Below are 18,103 nucleotides of genomic sequence, written 5' to 3' on the forward strand. Positions count from 1 at the left end.
GCAGTGGTGGCTGGGGGGGAGGTGTTTATATATCGATAAGATTAAATTCAAACTATGTAATGTGCCAAATACTTATGAAGTTCATCCAACACTACCTCTATTAACCCCTGCAGGGATATGAAGCCAGAAGTTAATTACACTGACACGCGCTTCCGCTTGTTGCCCATGGGCACCGAGCGTATCACGGTTAGCTCGTTTTAACAAACATCAGTTTTTGCAGTAAAGCCATCAAAATACCCGCTATACGCGATCCCGGGCACACACACGCAAACAAAAAAAAAAATCGTGACGAAGTATTACAAACATATGTCCGACACGTCATCGTCTACCCACCGTGGACCACGCTACTTCGAGGCAAATTTCAACTCCACCGCGGCCCGAAAAGCCGCCAATTTAAGCCAGATCGCTTAAACTGGTCCTAAGCAACAACTTTCCGTTTTAAAATATCTTACGGAAATGAACGTACAACGCGCTACAACGCAAAATTCACCGAGCCGCCGCTGGCGCCCATGCTCCGCGGAGCAAACGCCCAAGCCAGCCAATCGGCCAGCTACCAGACGGCGCTGCGCACGCAAGATGGCGGCGCCCTCGTTGGATGCTCCGCATAGCCTGGGCGCCAGCGGCGGCTCGGTGAATTTTGCGTTGTAGCGCGTTGTACGTTCATTTCCGTAAGATATTTTAAAAGGGAAAGTTGTTGCTTAGGACCAGTTTAAGCGATCTGGCTTAAATTGGCGGCTTTTCGGGCCGCGGTGGAGTTGAAATTTGCCTCGAGGTAGCGTGATCCACGGTGGGTAAACGATGGCGTGTCGAACGTATGTTTGTAATACTTCGTCACGATTTTTTTTGTTTGCGTGTGTGTGCCCGGGATCGCGTATAGCGGGTATTTTGATCGCTTTACTGCAAAAAATGATGTTTGTTAAAACGACTAACCGTGATACGCTTGGCGCTAATGGGCAACAAGCGGCAGAGCGTGTCAGTGTAACAGACTTCTGGCTTCAAATCCCTGCAGGGTGTAATACAGGTAGTTGTGGGCTGACTTAGTAAGTATATGGCATATTACATAGTTTGAATTAAATATTATCAATATATCAACCCCTCACCATCAGCCACCACGGCCGCCAACTAAAAACAAAAGTTCCTCTCTCTAGAATTTCAAGCTGCTCAGCAGCACAATTCAGCCTTGCAACTGATGTACAACATAAATAAAACGAACAACGTAGCTCCTGGAGAGCGTCCGCCCTTGGGCAACTTAATATTAAGCGTCCGCCGTTGGGCAACCAGACAAGCGTACCCTTTTGCGTTGCTTTTATCTAGTTTGATGTTGCCGACAAAGAGACATCACATTTGGGTAACAGACTGAACTTTTGGCTGAAGTGGGCGATTGAAGAACTTTATTTTGCCCGTGTCGGGTATGGGGGAAGAAGGGAGGTGGAATCCCTTTCAGTAGCCCCCTCCCCCGTAACGCTGAGATTGGCTGTGGAAAGGGACAACCTAGGGAGGTAGTAGTCACTGTGAAAATCGCCAACACTAGCCCACGTAATACTTGGAGCCAGGTATGTCGCATAGTGACCGCAGCAACGGTGGAGATGGAACTAATACCATCTGCGGCACAGGCAAGTTTCAGTGACCCATTTTAGTTTGGAAAGAAGGTTGAATTTTCTGCCACTACTCCAAGGTAGGAGTGTACAGAAAGAGCTCAGAAGAACAAAATTGCCAAAAATCTTGTGTGCTTTATAGTGCGTAACTCACAAGCTGCTAGTCTGGCTCATTTATTACAAAACATCTAATTAAAATAATGTGTAAATTAGTGGTAAACCCGCACGCACGATGCCTACAAGGCGTAGTAAAGGCAAAGGAGCAGCCGCGTCAGGGCCGCCGTGATTGGCGCGCACACTGCAGAGAGGGGGAAAGACGGCCCGCGCACCTCGACCGCTGAGTGCGAGAGTACGTTTCCCCCTCGCCCGATGGAACGGTTTATTCAAACACGAGGTTTAGTTGGCAACGTAGGGCAGTTATTCAGGATTCCGTAGCGCCGGTTTTGAAATAACATTGGGAAGGAACATTTTACCACACTTGCAAGTGGGCAAGTTAATTTTCTGTCTTCATGAATTTGCAACAAAGTGTTGTTTAGCAGGCTTTGTAAGCGAAGTTTTTTTTAGGGTTTCAAGCAAATCTCGCTGTCCAAGGCACCTATTGTATTTGAAAGAGAACACAAATAATCAATAATGTAGCCGTAGCAGAAAATTTCTGCTCCCTGTAAGGTAAGCGTCCGAGAAGATTACCGCACGTTGCTCTAATCTAACTGGAAGTAAGATGTTGGCTCCAATGTGCGCGTGAATACTTTCATTCCCAGCTCCAAGTTTACGACGGAAGTAGTAACTAACTAACAAGACAGCGTTTTTCGTCAGACCTGCCTTCAGTTTCGGTAAAATCTGAATTCACTATGCACGTAAGATACGATCATTTGAACATTTATATTCGTACGCTCATAAAAATGAAAAAAAAAATTCCCCCGCACCTCCCCCAGGGGGATTGTGAGGATGCAGAAATGCGAACGTCGAATGCAACGTCCTCGGGTACCATGCGAGGAAGGCACCGCATAACCTTCGATACGTCGATGGGCACGTTCACCGCCTGTCCCTTGATTCCAAACTGCCCGTTGCCTCGAGTCAGCCGCCTGATGCTCATGAAGGGGAGTCGAGGCGCGATGAGCCGCTCTTCGACCGGGTTCAGATCGGAAAGATGCGCCGGCCGAGGAGGATAACGGTAGCCAAAACTCACGCAGCCCTCCTCTTCGCAGCTTTGTCTTCTTCTCCTTATTCTTCTTCAGCGGTTCCCCTACGGGAAGATGACGATGGTGGTTGAACGCGAAGCTATCTCGTGATGGATTGTTTGGTTGGCCAATCCCTAGGGGCATCATGCCACAATCATCAGACGCGCTGCGGACGCCGACCAAGGGACGCACGACAACCCCCGACTATAATGCATTTCTGCATAAAAATTGCGTTGCCTCCCCAATGCAACAATATGTCCCAAGCTCCCGTAAAGGTTGTGAGAGCAGTGAAGTACTTTTAGCTGTTCAATGCACCTTGTAAATGCAGTCATGCGTCGTGCTAACAACAAAAAAGCGACTTTAACAGCTCTCATCAACTCAGTTCCCCGAGATCAAGGCTTCCTAATTTGTCCCTACCCTATCTCTGTTCTCCTTCATTTGTACGTAATCGTCTTCGAGAAAGTGCTTGCTACGAACTACAGGTCATGTGTCATTCCGTCATTTCGGGCGTTTCCTGGTGATTCCCGGCGGGTTGCCGCTTTCCCAGCCTAGTAATGCACGATTACTGCTGCTCACATGCAATACATGGAACGTCTAGGAGCCAACCCACTCTTGTCTACGCATTTCATGCGCCCACAATGTGCATTCGTACGCTACCGCTCAGCGGAGCATCCACTCTAGCAGCACGACGCTGCTACCCCCTATAGGTCGATTTAGCAGCGAATACGGTAAGACATCTCCCTAACTGCGGCGGCACGCAGAAAACGGGCTTCAAGGCTAAGCCGTCGCTGAAGAAATCGTGGATGTTGTATAAGGAAACAATGCGCTCCACCTTAACGATATTTATAACCGTTAATCATTCACACCTTCCATCCGTGACCATATATAGTCACATATATTTAGCACCTGTTCAACGCTTTCAACAGCCACACGGCTACATGTGTTTCCCGTAGCTGTACTCAGAATTAAAATTGAAAATATTGCATTTGCGCCGACAAAGGAAACAATAATCATGCACGGGGGTGCAGACAATCTCGCGCGATTTTCGAATTCGGTTTATTTATGTGAACAGTAGCGATAAAATTACATTTTTTTTTGCTATCTAACCCAGCGTAACACGTACAGTTACACTATTAGGGAGCCAATGAAAATATGCCGGGTCTAAAAGTTTCCGCTAGAATTCATGACGCTAGATAAAAATATACGAACAACAAGAGGACGCTTTACCTTCACCTTTAAGCACGGAACGCGAGAGCGCTATCGTACTCTGCGATGAGGAAGACTGCACTGTGCCTGGCACAGATATACGGCAGCCATCCATTACAGGGATATCAAGAGCGAGCGCACGCTACCACGCATTAAACTCTAGCGTTGACGTCATCGTGGCCACAAGCGGTGAAATATTTCCGCTTATGCTCGCACGCCGTTGTATGGGGCAGCGCTTATGGTCCCAGGGGATGGAGTGGGCGCCGCAAGGTGGCGCTACTGGATTTTTCACTCATGGTCAACGCCACCGACGACGCCGGATTTTCTGAGACACGGGGCCATAAAAGGAACTGGGGGAAATTTCTGCCAGGGCCACGCGGTGATAAGATCTTCGTCTGCGGTTCTTGACGCAGCATGATCCTTCCCCGTGCAGGCCTGCGCTTGAACCCTGCGACGCTTGAAGGAGCCGCTCACCCAGATTGTCGTCTGAATTTGACGTGCACTTCTTAAAGCGTTGAGAAATGTTTACCACTAATGAAATTTTAACCAAAATCGGTGCATGGTATTCTTGTTCTCGACGCGCCGCAACTTTGTAATTGAACCACTGAGGCTGAATAATAATTTTGTTATTACTTGTTATCCTTATTTGTTAAGATATTAGTTTACTTATCTGGAATAATTTTTCGCTATAAAAAATAAAGGTCCGCACCCCCTTGAACTATTATTATTTATTTTGGGGACAAAAACCTCAAAATTTTTATTTGTAAGGCTCGGTTTAACTTTATCAAACAAGTTATGTACCCACAAACAATAACATCCCTACGTTCGCTTCTCCAAATGGCTATAACTCTTAACGTGTTTTCGCAGTGAATTGTGAAATGTAAAAAACAAATGCATTATTCATTAAGTTCACATGTTGACCTTTCTTGCTTTAATACAGAAGAAATAAATGCTGTATGAAAACGTGTTCAAGTTCTTTTATTAAGGTTTATTTTGGCACATGCTTGATACGCAACAAATCCGCTCATCCTTGAATGAAAACGCGAAAATGTTTAAGGGCGAGAACAGGTAGGGAGAGTTACCGTTTTTTATTTTTTTACTGAGTGGTAACTTTTATAAACGGAACGCCATTACAGAAAAAAAAACGAAATAAACGAAACCTTTCTACTTGTTCAACCCAAATCGTTCGAGCCCAGAGGAGAAGCCGACCTTGTGGAGATAGAGTCGCCATCTCCCGCCGAAAAATGTTCAAGCCTAGCGGGGATGCCAACCTCGTGGAGCTAGAGTCGCCATCTCCCGCCGAAGGATTGATTCATAGAGGCAGGCGCCTGCTTTATTCTTTCGATCGCCGACCTCCCCCTCCCCCACAGCGAAACTCCTCCTCTCCTCTAGACTCGAGCTATTCGTTCCCGAATAGAGATGTCGCCACCACACCGTGCCAGCGTCAGTGCCTCAGCGCGGAAGCGGAAATCGCTTTCGCTCCTCCTCGCTCTCGTTTCCATGGCAACTAGCTAGACGCAGTGGAACGAGGAGAGCGAGACGTAATCCATACGCACTTTGTTGTCTCACTTAGGCGCTGAGGGCTCAGGAGTTTTGTTACCACGCTGTTCGTGTCGCAACGAAAGAACCCTAACGCGGATTTCGCGGCCGGTTCCCCGCGTAGATTCTACTATTGACGATGCATGGTTACCTTAGAAGGCAAGCAGGCTGAAATGGTTATGGGAATATTGGAAACTTGTGCAGTGTCTATAACTTTAAAACATCCAGGAAAGCCTTCTTTCTCAGAAAAACTAACGTGCACCTTTAGACATACCTACATATAAGGAAAAAAAGTAGCTCTCTAAACACACATGTTAGCTAAAGAAGAACATCTAAAGACAGATATATGAACGTTATGCAAGCATGTACCACCGCAACTATTTTTTCAATAACCGGGCAAGCCCACATGTCATCGAATACGAAGACATTTATTTGAATGCATGCATAAACGGCACGGCAAACATCAACCCGCCGTGACATAGGAAGTACTAGCTGCGCGTGCGACAGAGGCGAATTTCAATCCCATGGTGGCAATGGTGCATATTTCCCTCCTCTTCTCTTACGCACATGGTGTGGGCTTGCCCTCAAAAACCTTCACTTCACCATGCACATAAGTATTGCTACCACTGAGCAAAATGAGGCTGTTTCTTGCTCAGCAACCAAACACCACTACAACAAGAAGTCACCAAGCTTGTGCAGGGTGGCGCCAAGGGCTTAATTCTGTCTGCTGCCTGACGGAAATGAGTTGACCCCACTCTCCCATTGCTTAACTGCTTAAAGCAAGCAAAGGAAAATAAAGTTTACCTGGCCTGACCAGTTTGCCCCATGGGTCACAAGGTCATATATAGTAGATACCAGCAACATATGGAGAGCCCATCGTTTTGAAGTAGGCAATGCATTCTAGATGTTGCTGTTTTCTAAACGTGCTGTTGAGCAAGCTGAGTGGTTGTTGATTACGTATAAAGGAATGCTAGAATCTAGAAACAAATTGATGTATAACGGCCGATTACAATGCCGGGAATGCAAATATCCCCGTGTACGTAGCAAAGATTGTTTATTAACGTATAATATTGTAAAAGCATAATAATGGGCACCATTGCCCCGTACGTTTTCTCGCACAACGATAGGTGACGTGGAAAGCTCTGAAATGGCTTAATGTGAATGGCGGGGCGTGATAAACGCCTTATAATAAAGATATAAGTAAAAAAAGAAACTCTTACAGTAAAATCAAAATATGCCACTAGACGTTTCGGGTGGACGTTGTTAAAAAGACACAAACTTCTGCCAGTAAAAATCACCAAACGAACTGGCGCTCTAAAGGATGCTGGGAGGCTTTTCTTTGCAGAAACAACACAATTGCGGTTGATAAGAGTGGCAGACAGACGAAAATATAAAATATCTCAGAATTACCAACAATCATGACTGAAATATTCGGAAGGGTCAGATGTCTCAGCAGTCACAATAAAAATAAAAATAAACTAGCATGTTTAGGCTGCAAAAATGAACCGGTCTGCGTTTTCAACCACAGATACAACTGGGCAAATATATATATATATATATATATATATATATATATATATATATATATATATATATATATATATATATATATATATATATATATATATATATATATATATATATATATATATATATATATATATATATATAATATATATATATATATATATATATATATATATATAAAGACAAGATAGACATCTATTGAATTTTTCATTGAAGAATCCTTCACACTGATAGTACTCGCAGTGTCCTAAAGGAACCTAGACAAGCCGCTTTTCCACGATACCACTTCCTCTTCTTATTTATGGCACTCAATGGGACCCTTTTCAGCGAATGTTCGTTTGAAGAAAGTACTTGGCGCAATTTGTTTTTGCGTGGGGCTTTTCAGAAAGCTCTTCAGGTCAGAAGGTTTAGATAGTTCGAATACTTTCCACTCTGTTTACCCTTTGAAAAGTTTCTTTTATCGAAGTCCTGCAAAATCTCTCCATTTGTCTTTTCGCGTAATACGAAATTCAAAAAAAAAAAAAATAAAGGCGCATCCCTCGTGTGCTACTCTATAACCAAAAGATCTTTGTACTTTAGCTAGAAATTGTTTGGTACAAAAGTAAGCACTAACGAGCCAGCAAGTGCATCTCCCGGCAGCTATGCAACTATCCACGTCCCTCCAAATGCCCCTATTTATGTCTTTATGACCCACACTTAGGCCTGCGTACATTCTTCCACTGATGAGACAACAAATCAAGAAGAGCTTTTCCAGGTACTCCCCAGACCCTCTAGTGATGGGCGACCAGTGATTCTGCTTTTATAGAGCAATCTACATGGCGCAGAAGAAACTGGATCAATCTAGAAAGTAGATTCCGGGGTGGCATGCAGCAAAAGGAACCAAATTATTATTCACAAGCGGGTTGTGAACAGCGTTGCTACTGAGCGTCCAGCTATATGAGGGCTCGTTTTTCGACAAGCGAAGATACAATAAACGTCGACTTCAAATAAAAGAAATCCAGAGGTGCGCTATACATGCACGAACATACTCCCCACTGCGAAACGCTAGCGGGAAAATGCGGCTTTCTTGTGGTCTTTTTAGCGCGCTTGGTTGAATGTGCTCGGTCGTAAACTTCTGGTGATAAGAAAGCTTCGAGTGAAAGGAGCAACGCTAAAGCAGTCTAATGCGTGAAAGAACGCCGTTGTGTGGTCCCCTACCTCTTCCTCGCGGGAAATTTAAAGTTGAAGATGCGGAGCTCTGTAAAACGACCGTTTACGAGAGCACGCGTCGCAGTTCAGGCTTTAGCTGGAACGAGACATTTTAAAAAGCGCTGTCGTCGGAGCTAGTGCACTCCGAGATTCTGAACCTCACGGCAGCACCACAGCGTGGACGAGCAGGGAAATCTTCGAAGATTACGGGCAGAGAACGCAGCTCGCTTCCTAAATTCGGTCACATCTTTATTCGCACTCGCGGCTGTTCTTTCGGTTTGTTTGGTCGTCTTCGTGTCGCAAGTGTTGCAACGTAGCAATGCCGGCAAGAATGCTTAGGTAATTTAGGTATTGGGGCAAATATTATTGACTTTACATTGTACTTTAACTCCGAATTGTGTCTTTCGTAGTAGCTCTTTTTAAAGGGGCCATGAGTTGACAAAATACAAGTTTGGTTCATTAAAAACACTACGTTGTCCCGTTAACAATGGCACCAGTTTTATCGCATACTTCGCACAAACAATCGAGATATTACAGCAAACGTATGAAGCAGTGGCGTTTTCAATGACGTCACAGAATCTTCAATGTGTGATTGGCGGACGCCATCCTAAGCCACCAACAAGAAACATGACTCGGCAATATTAGCGAGGGCTCGAGTTCCGTTTGATGCTATCTTACTGAATTGCGCTACGTATATATAGGACGCTAACAGGACCGCGACTTGCGCCTCATCCCATTGTCCTGTTAGCCTCCTATTTGTCTGTATGCGTAGAGAGAGAGAATAGACGTTTATTTAAATCAACAGGGGGGATTGTGCTGAAGCTTGAAGGAGGCGTCCTCAGTCCAGGATGCCTTGAGCGCGGGCAGCATCGACAGCCCTTTGAGCCAGCCGAAGCTGGTCGTCCAGGCTGGTGCTCGCCAAGGCGCTCTCCCAAAGCTCGACAGTGGAAAGTTGCAGGTTGGGAGGAATGAGTGGAGATTGGTCACATCCTCCGACCACATGGCGTAGCGTTCCGGGTTCTCCGCAAAATCGGCAAAGCAAGGCTTCTGTCGGTCGAAAAGGTGAAGCCGGATAGGATGGGGGAATGTATTAGTCAGGAGAGCACGTAAATGACGTTCGTGCTCTCGGGGTAGAGATTTGTGTGGGGGAGCGAGTGTCTGACGCGATAGCCTGTAGTGCTGCGTGATCTCGGCGTAAGAGGTCAAGGGCTGCATGCGCTCGGGTTCGGCAACGCTGCTCTCGGCGCCCGCTCGGTGGGTCAATTTTCGAGCGATGGCGTCCGCCGCCTCGTCTCCAGGGATGCCGTGATGTGCGGGAGCCCATACAATCCCGATTAGCCTCTTCAGGGGCTGCTGCTGAGTGAATGATGCGTAGAGTTGTTGTGTGAAGGCGTCCCCTAGTGAAATTCCGACAAGCCTGCTGCGAGTCGGTGACAATGACCGCTGCATTAGTTTGTACGACGGCGAGGGCGATTGCTACTTCCTCTGCTTGTATAGTATTGTTGCCAGCAAGCGAGAGGCTGCAACGGGGCTTGTTTTCGACGACTACGGTGGAAACCGCCGCGGACCTACCCGGATAAGACGCCGCGCCCGTATACGCTGTTGTTGGTTGATTGCCATAGATCTTGTATATGGCGTTTGTTCTGGCTTCCCTCCTGTCGACGTGGTACACGGGGTGCATATTACGGGGCAGGGGATTTACCGTGATGTTTTTGCGGACTTCGTGGGGTAGGTTTCCCGTGAGTGCAGGCGGGTGGTCGAGTGGAGCCGAGAGCCTCAGGCGTGAGAGGATCGCCCTCCCCGTTTCCGTAACTCCCAGCCTCGCTCTTTGGTTGGTTAGATGAGCCTCAATTAGCTCCTTGGCAGTGTTGTGAATGCCGAGCCGAAGAAGTCTTTCGGTGGAGGTGGAGACCGGAAGTTCGAGTGCTTGTTTATATGCCTTGCGGATCATCGTGTTGACCTCCTGTGTCTCGGTGATGTTGAGCAGAGCGTATGGCAACACGTATGCGTAGCGCAATTCAATATGATAGCACCACCAACTAGCCCATTCTACGTCCTTTTGAACTTGATGATATCACTTGAATGTTAACATGCAATTAACACACTGACAGTTATATTAAGTGCTGGTCCATATTACGTCACCCGTGCCAGTATTACGTCACTACAGCGCATTTTGCAACCTTTCTTGCGTTTTGAGTGAGCTTCAAAATGCTAGTTCCTTCAAACTGAACAGAGTTGTATTTTGTCTTAAAGGCCCCTTTAAAAATTACTTTTTTGTTTGAATGCGGGATAAGCAAGAGAAACTTGCGAGGTCGAGGATTGGAGGAGACAAAGAGAGGGGGTGCATAGACTGGGGGAAGGGTGGGGAAGGAACGAGGGGGCAGGGAAAAGCTAGTGAGATGAAAGGGAGGGTGGCGACGAGCGTAATGGGCAGGGCAGGAGGAAGACGGCGGGCTTCGTACGGCCGGGGTGGCGGAAGCGCCGTCTCTCAACGTGGTTTGCACCTGAGCACTCAAATACGCCGCCAATTTTAAAGCGAGAGCTTTTTTAGTGGGATAGATGGCATCCTGTAAAGAAACTAACGCGTTTCCTCATAGACTGGTTTGTCGACCGAAAAGCTCTGGTGGGATCTATGGACACACGGCGCGTGCGTTGAACCGCGCTGCCGTTGAGTCAGAACAGTTACTTGAAAATCGCGAAAAAGAAACGGTTCTAGATAAGACAATAAAAGCTTCGATCACGAAGAAGGAGTACGATAGTACATATACGTTTATATCATAAATCACCGATCCGTATACACTTAGATGTTTCGTAGATGCGTTTGCTTTTTCCACGAAAAATCGTCGAATGGTTTTATTCTTTCTTTGCGATTTTGGGCTTCGAAGGTTTGACGATCGATTGAAGGCTCTTTTAGCAAAGGATTTGGTGCACTTTTGACGCAGTTTTGGCGGGAGGAATGTTTTGCGCTTCTCTAAGCTTCCCTTAGGAAGGGCCGGCAATTTTTTTTTTTTTTTTAGCGGAGCTGTTGCTAGTAACCGAACAGTTCGCCGTTGCAGGAAAAAATACGAAGAAAATGCCGAGGCTCGTGAGCACGTGCCTCACGGCGACCTCCAGGTCCTCAGGTCATGCAGTAGCTTTAGCCAAAAAATAAATAAAAATACACCCTCTGACGCTTTCGTCCAGCGCTACAGCGTATGTAAAAAAAAAAAAAAAAACGTGCGGCGATAATGCAAAAGATGAAAAGATACCCTGCTCGGGAGAGGTGGAGACTTGGCTACGAGTGTGCGAATCCTTCCCGAGATGACTGTCCCGCCATTGCTGCCTGGAGTCGATGACGAAGAGCTGGTGGAGCTATAACGCTGAGGATGACTTTGCATCCACCCCTCGCGGCGAAGAAGATGACGACCTCTTCGATGCGTATGACGACGATTACTAGCCCGGTAACTATGCAAATAAGCAATGATACTGAAACTTTTCTGTGTGTCCGGCAATGCTCACCTGCAACAGCTTCGCCGTTCAAGTCTTGCGCGTGAGTGTAAGCTTTCATGATTTTTTCCCTCTTTCTTTCGTTCTGCATTGCATGGCTTCACTACATCAGTGCACCACATCGTGTTGCAATTTCATATTCTGCGTTGAATATAGCACCTCTATTATGTTTTATTTTGTTGTACTGTTGTTTTAGGTGTTTGCGTGTACACGCGCACGTGTGTAGTATTTGTGTACGTGCCCGTGGGTGCGTGTCTTGTACAATTTGATGCGCTATTGTTCACGTTCGCATTGTTTTCTTGCAAAATTGACTTTCACCAGCGCTCAGACTTTTGTGTTTATTGTTTACCTGTTCAGTATGTCGTAAAGTTTGTCGTTTTTCATAGGAACCTGTTAACCTTACGTTTTTGTAACTTTTCCAAGCTATATACTTGTTTGATTCGTCGGCATTACCGAGTTCCCAGCCTTGTGCCACAATTTTTATATAACAGACATTTTTGCAGGAGACTTATTCTCTTGTAAAAAACAAACAAAAACAAATGTGCCTACAAATCGATAACCCCTGATACCGAGCGATAATGGCCGGTGTCGGGACAGCGAAGGAGCAATTTTGTTGTTTTTCAAGGTTTGTAGCAAATTTTAATGTCGCATTTTTCATCCGTGAAGGCAAAGTGCAAACTGGCCCTTGACGACTGTCCTTATTAGTAACCACTACAGAACGATTTCTAGAATCGCGGCAAACGTTTCCGAGGTGTCTTACGGGTTACTTTAGCACATCAAATATACAGCAACGACAGTAGGGGCTAATTGTAACGAGCTGTGCACTGCGCACTGGGGCGGCGTAGCATATTTGAAGTTGGGGTTAGGAAATGCAAATTTAAACGAGTTCTGAGAACTTGGACTGCTCGTTTCACTCTCCTATTTCTTCTGGTACTTTTTTTTTGCTTGAGGGTTCCTGCACTGACTTATCGATTACTCTCACATGAATATTCAAAAGCTAGACCGACCCGATCGACATTACCAGGCAATGTAATCCCGACGCTCTGCCCGGAAGGGTTACGAGGTAGCAGCAAAGGCTGACTTTTAAACGCCGTCTCTCGAATTAAGCAGCTATCGGAACAGATGTCGGCAGCCTCGGCTCAATAAAACATGCAGGCAGCAAGGTTCCGCTGCGTAAGGGGGAAAATTTGTTCTATCTTGTTGCTCTGCTTGATGTGAAAAAGAAAAAAAAATGATTGCAAAAGTTGCCTAACTCTAGACTTTCCGAACTATCCACAGAACGCGAACAAGTAGGAAAGTCTTGAAAAAAAAAACCCCATTACGAAGCCGCTGAAAAATGCGAAGCACAAGCCAAACCTAATGTTAAACGTCTGTATGACCGCAAAGCATCACCTTCGCGAAGGCAGGCAAAAATACGACGAGAAAACTTCGGCGAGAGCATCAGGAGGAACAAGAGGGCCTAGGGTCGATTTCACAAAGCAGTTTGGTTACAACTGCATTAAACGCTACCACGGCAAGCATGCCCCAAGGCGCACCAAGACTGCTCTGCGTGCCTGATGCTGAGATTTAAACGAATATCTCTGCGGCTGTTACGGAATTTAGCCTTTGTAGACAACCATAGACTTTTCTTCCGGGATATAGAAATAGCGTGGCGCGGCCTTTCAGCTAGCAAGAGCTCAATCCAAAGCCTCCTTGGTCCCAGATGGTGCTGCAACGTACCGCTCTAGCGGTTTTCCATCCATCTACCAATCGCCGTCACGACGACCACTGCATTCAGCGGCCGCGCCAGGGCTACGAGCACCCGTATCAGTGCCCTAAAGGCCCGATGCCACGTGTTCAGGATTGCACGCACCCCGCGTCTCACCCGTATTCGCTGGCGGGCTGGAACTGGCCGGGCGCGCGAGTTTAATGCAAATATATTTATTAAAAGCGAACGCAGCCAAATCAGGGGCCAACACAGGGCCAAGGGGCGTGAGATCGCCCACCACGCAGAAAATTAGCAGTGGCTTAGCTCGGCTATGCCAGGATATACGTAGCGTGAGCTAAGGTTCAAGTGATTATTCTTAGCTTCCATGGTTGTCTAGCATTAGCTTGATTATCATTCTTACTGCCGCTTCAATGACACACGCACGGTATACGCATTATGTGACACATGTATATTTATCAAGCGGCTCCGGCGCAGCGTCACCAATCGCCACAGAGCTAAGCTGGTTCCACAGGCGCACGCCGCTGTTGCCACGACGCACGAGCCACCGGTTGCACACCCGGCCACCCCTCGCATGATCATCAAGTGGACCGGGCCGCCACGCGCGGAACGGAGTTCGGCGAAGACGCTGGGCGCGTGGGGTGTGTGAGAGACGCCGGGCGGCGAGCAACGTTCTGTGCGCCGTGTGACGTCACTGCTGCTCGCGCACGCGCAGCACGGCTCTCCAGGAGCCACGTGAAACTGCTCAACCTCGGCCAGTGTAGCTCACGCTACAAAAACGAGAGTGGTGTAGCGGAGACGGGGGACAACCGGGAGGTGCGACTGCGAAGAAGAGGAAGCTACTGAGATGGACTACGAGGCGTCTACCTCGACAGCTGCCGTGAAGTAGCTGCGATTGTACGGCGCTGCCCCAAGAGATGGCGCGCAAGCGGTACCACGCACAAGGAGAGTCAAACACACCACGATATAACCCCAATTTAAACATAAGGGCGCACACAATACCGACATATCCGTCCGAAACTAAACAATGATGCTTTGACATTCAGTACATCATATTGTAGTTTAGGTATCGTTGAATTTTATGTCGCGCTTCTACATCCAAAGCAATCGTGCAGGGACTGCTACCCTTTCTTGCTGTTTATGTCAGGCCGCGGCCATCGTAGAACGAGCAGCCTTCCGATTGTACAAACCACTGTTGTTCGCACAAAAGGTGCCGACTGCTATTCTTTTATTCAGCACGACTGAACTAACGCCCGTGCAATCCTCGGAATGTTCCGCGGGCTCAGTTGCGAAAGGGAAGGGCAACCAAGGAGAATCGCCGACTGTCTGCGAACAACTCCACGGGGAAGCCGTCAAATATCCCGGTTTACACGCTCTTGAAGTAAGCAACGCGCGTCTGCGAATTCACTCCTTCACCGCGCTTATTACGGATTCATATATACATTTACTCTTCCTTCCAGCCTTTTACCAACACAGCCAAGCCCTAGGGCGAAATAGGGCACGGTGCCAGTGAAGCAGGAAGGAGAGAAGAAACGCCAAGCGGCGATCGAAGCACATTATCGATCTGAACTGAGTAAATACACAATGGTGATGTGGCTCGTTAAAAATGTCTACTTTCCTCGAAAAGTACCGGAGGTGAAAAGAAACGGGGCGGCGGCAATAAATATTCGACGCCGTGCGGAAGCGGGGGTGGAACTTATTTTTTTTTTATTACCGTCAGTTATTTCTTAATGGGCAGCTTGCCTGTCCTCCTGTCTGTAAGCATCGAAGTTTGCACCGGTAGAGAATATACCGGTTTCACCTTAGGTACAGCAAAGGCGACGTCGGCCCACATTCCCCCGGGAGTCGCAACGGTGGCAACGACGTCTGGAATCTCGGATAAAGCAGAAAATGTATTTTGAAAAAAAAATCTTCTTTGTCAGCTTCCTTTTGCCTCGCGAGTAAGCTCCGAAAAAGAGGGCGCGGGAGTCAAATTTCGATTTTGCGTCCGCAGACTTTGCCGTTGTTTGAGGCTCAGTTGAGCTACAAAAGGCTTAGGCAGGTTTTGGAAGTGCAGGCAGGCGCTCTGCCGCATAATTTGGCGAATGCCTGACCGAGCAAATGGCTTATTGGTATATTTTGGTACAAATAAAGCCAAAACTGAATTGATTAGTTTCTAAGGCGTTGTGCTGCTGAGCACGAGGACGCGGGTTCGACTCCCGACCGCGGCGGGCGCATTTCTGGTGAGGGCGAAAAGCAAAAACGCCCGTGTGTTCGAAATTTCGGCACATGTTAAAGATCCCCAGGTGGTCAAAATTAATCCGGAGCCCTCCACTACGGCGCGCCTCATCGCCTGCGTTGTGTCGGCGCGTTAAACCCTACAATCAATCAAATCAATCGAATTGATTAGTTTATGAATCCTAATTTCTGCGTGGTGAGGAAAAGTTGAGTTAGGCTTAGCAACACTCGATTTTGTATAGTTAGTTCAAGTTTGTCGCCAAAATCGATTTACTCCAGGTTACAATAAGTTCGGTTGTTAGCCTTGTTAAATATTGAAAAATAAACTAATTCCTAAGTTGTGATATCTGTTAAAGTGCGTTGTTTGGTTTATATAGGCCTAAAGGAACACGTACGTGTTAGCCACGCCGTACTAACATGCCCCATATTTATGGAGAGCACCGTGTGGTCTTTAAAGGGTACTAGGTGGATTCCAAACGTTGTCTGGTTACCTCCCCAGAATAAAGTATAGAACACGACCCCCACCTTTCAAACTTTTCCACCGATACGCACGCATTTTAACAACCCAAATTCGTCTGAAAGTGTACTCTTCTCGTGCTGTCGTCCTAGGTGATTTGCTGACGTCGGTTATGACTACGCACTGGCGAGTCTGCGGAGGAAAATTTAGCGGTTTGCTGGCATGTTCAACCTCTACAACATGCATCTGAACTAAAGAAAGGTCGTTATTATAACCATAAAATCAGTCAAGACCACAACGATTAAGGCTGATTGTTTTTTTTTTCTTTCACCTACTTCCCTCCAATATCGTGACAGATTTCTTATTTTATGCTTTCTGCTCCGGGCTATTCCTCTACGTCTACTTTTTAGATGCGGCGCATCTCTTGCTCTGAGGCATGTCCCTCCTGCGTCGTCGTCGTCGTCGGCGGCGGCGGCGTCCGTCCGCAGCCCTCCTCCGTTCGCCTCTCCCACAGCTGTGTGCAACACTCTCACTCCGGCGCATTAGCATAACGACAGCTGGCGCGCTTGGTTGGCGAGCGCTTCGCTGCTTTAACGCTGCGTTAACAGCTGGTCCGGTGCGCATGTGCGCGCATGCGCGACTCTCCTCCGCGTTCTCCTCTCCTTCAAGCACTGTGAATATAAAGCGGGTATCGCGCTGGGTGGTGGCCGCTAAAACACGTGTACTCTCTCATTTCGCGTATGCATGTGCATGAAAATGTAAAATTGCCTCCATCGTCCCGTGTATGAGAACATCCGTATGTGATGGAAGGCATCCTACGCGTTCACAATACGTTTCACGCGATGTAGAGAATCAACCCAATGGAAACGCCAATTGAACCCCCAGATGCGCCGCATCACACCAGGGTTCCCTCGCGGGGAGATGGAGGCAATTTTCTATTCTGGATGAAGCATTTCGTCCCCTTTACCTTTTTACAGGGAAGCTGTCTATGGCTACGATCCAGCAGATTATATCCGACAGCAGAGCGATGTAGACAAGAATGATGATGATGATGATGATGATGATGATGATTAGTGGCTTTCCCTTTGAATCGGGGCGTCGGTTGTCAGCAATCGACTTGCCTGTTTTATTACGTTTACATGCCCTACTCCCAGGTTAACCTATAGATTTGCTTCCTCCCTCCCATTTCTCCCTCTTTTCTGTTTTAAACTCCTCGCCCCCCCCCCCTTTTTTCTCCCCTCGCTGTTCTAAATTCTCGTCCGCATGATTACTCAACCTGCGTACCCATCCCTTCCCTGCTTTTCCTCCACCACCACTCCAGTCGCCTCTTCGCCACCTCTATGGCCTTGAAGTTGAGGTTCCCCCTCGCCCCAAATCCCAAAGCCTCCGCCAGCGTCGTTTCCCCCTCACCCCACGGTGGCCGTATCTCTGTGCAGCTCCTGACAATATGTTCTATAGTTTCTCGATCACTGCCGCAGCATGCACACGTTTCATCCTGCTGCCTGTAGCTACCCGTGTATGCCCGGGTTCTCAGGCACCCTGCCCGTGCCTCGAAGAGCAACGCACTGCCTCTCGTATTGCCATAGAATCCCTCCTTCTTAATTTCCCGTTTCTCTGTCCTATAAGTCTCCAGGGTTTTTTTCGCTTCCATTCTCTCTGCCCACTTCGTCGTCTCTGCTGCCTTTACCTGCTTTTTAACTGTTGTGTAAACCCCGCTTTCCCCTACCGACTTTCCGTACCGCTTGGTCAGCTGTCTGGTCCTCCGTCTCCACCGCGTGTCCACGCTCCTCAAATACAGGTACTTAAACACCCTCGCGGCCCATCTTTCGTCCTCCATGTCACGAAGTCGCTCCTCAAACTTTATCTTGCTCTGCGCCTCCCTCGCCTCGAAAGACGACCAGCCCATATCCCCTTGTACCGCTTCATTTGTAGTTTTACTGTGGGCCCCTAGGGCCAATCTGCCTACCGCCCTCTGATTTACTTCCAGGCCCGCTTGGGTCTCTGA

The 18,103-nt window shown here is 47.5% G+C and overlaps 1 protein-coding gene across 1 annotated transcript in view; it reads right to left on the minus strand.

The window, feature by feature from the left end:
- Window positions 1-18,103, minus strand: part of Sk (small conductance calcium-activated potassium channel) — a 510,824-nt gene that overhangs the window by 286,302 nt on the left and 206,419 nt on the right. The gene's annotated exons all lie outside the window — the stretch shown is intronic.

Source organism: Haemaphysalis longicornis, unplaced genomic scaffold (genome assembly GCF_048455015.1).
Source record: "Haemaphysalis longicornis isolate Haplotype H1 unplaced genomic scaffold, Haemaphysalis longicornis Haplotype H1 scaffold_7, whole genome shotgun sequence".
In the NCBI taxonomy this organism is placed as follows: domain Eukaryota; kingdom Metazoa; phylum Arthropoda; class Arachnida; order Ixodida; family Ixodidae; genus Haemaphysalis; species Haemaphysalis longicornis.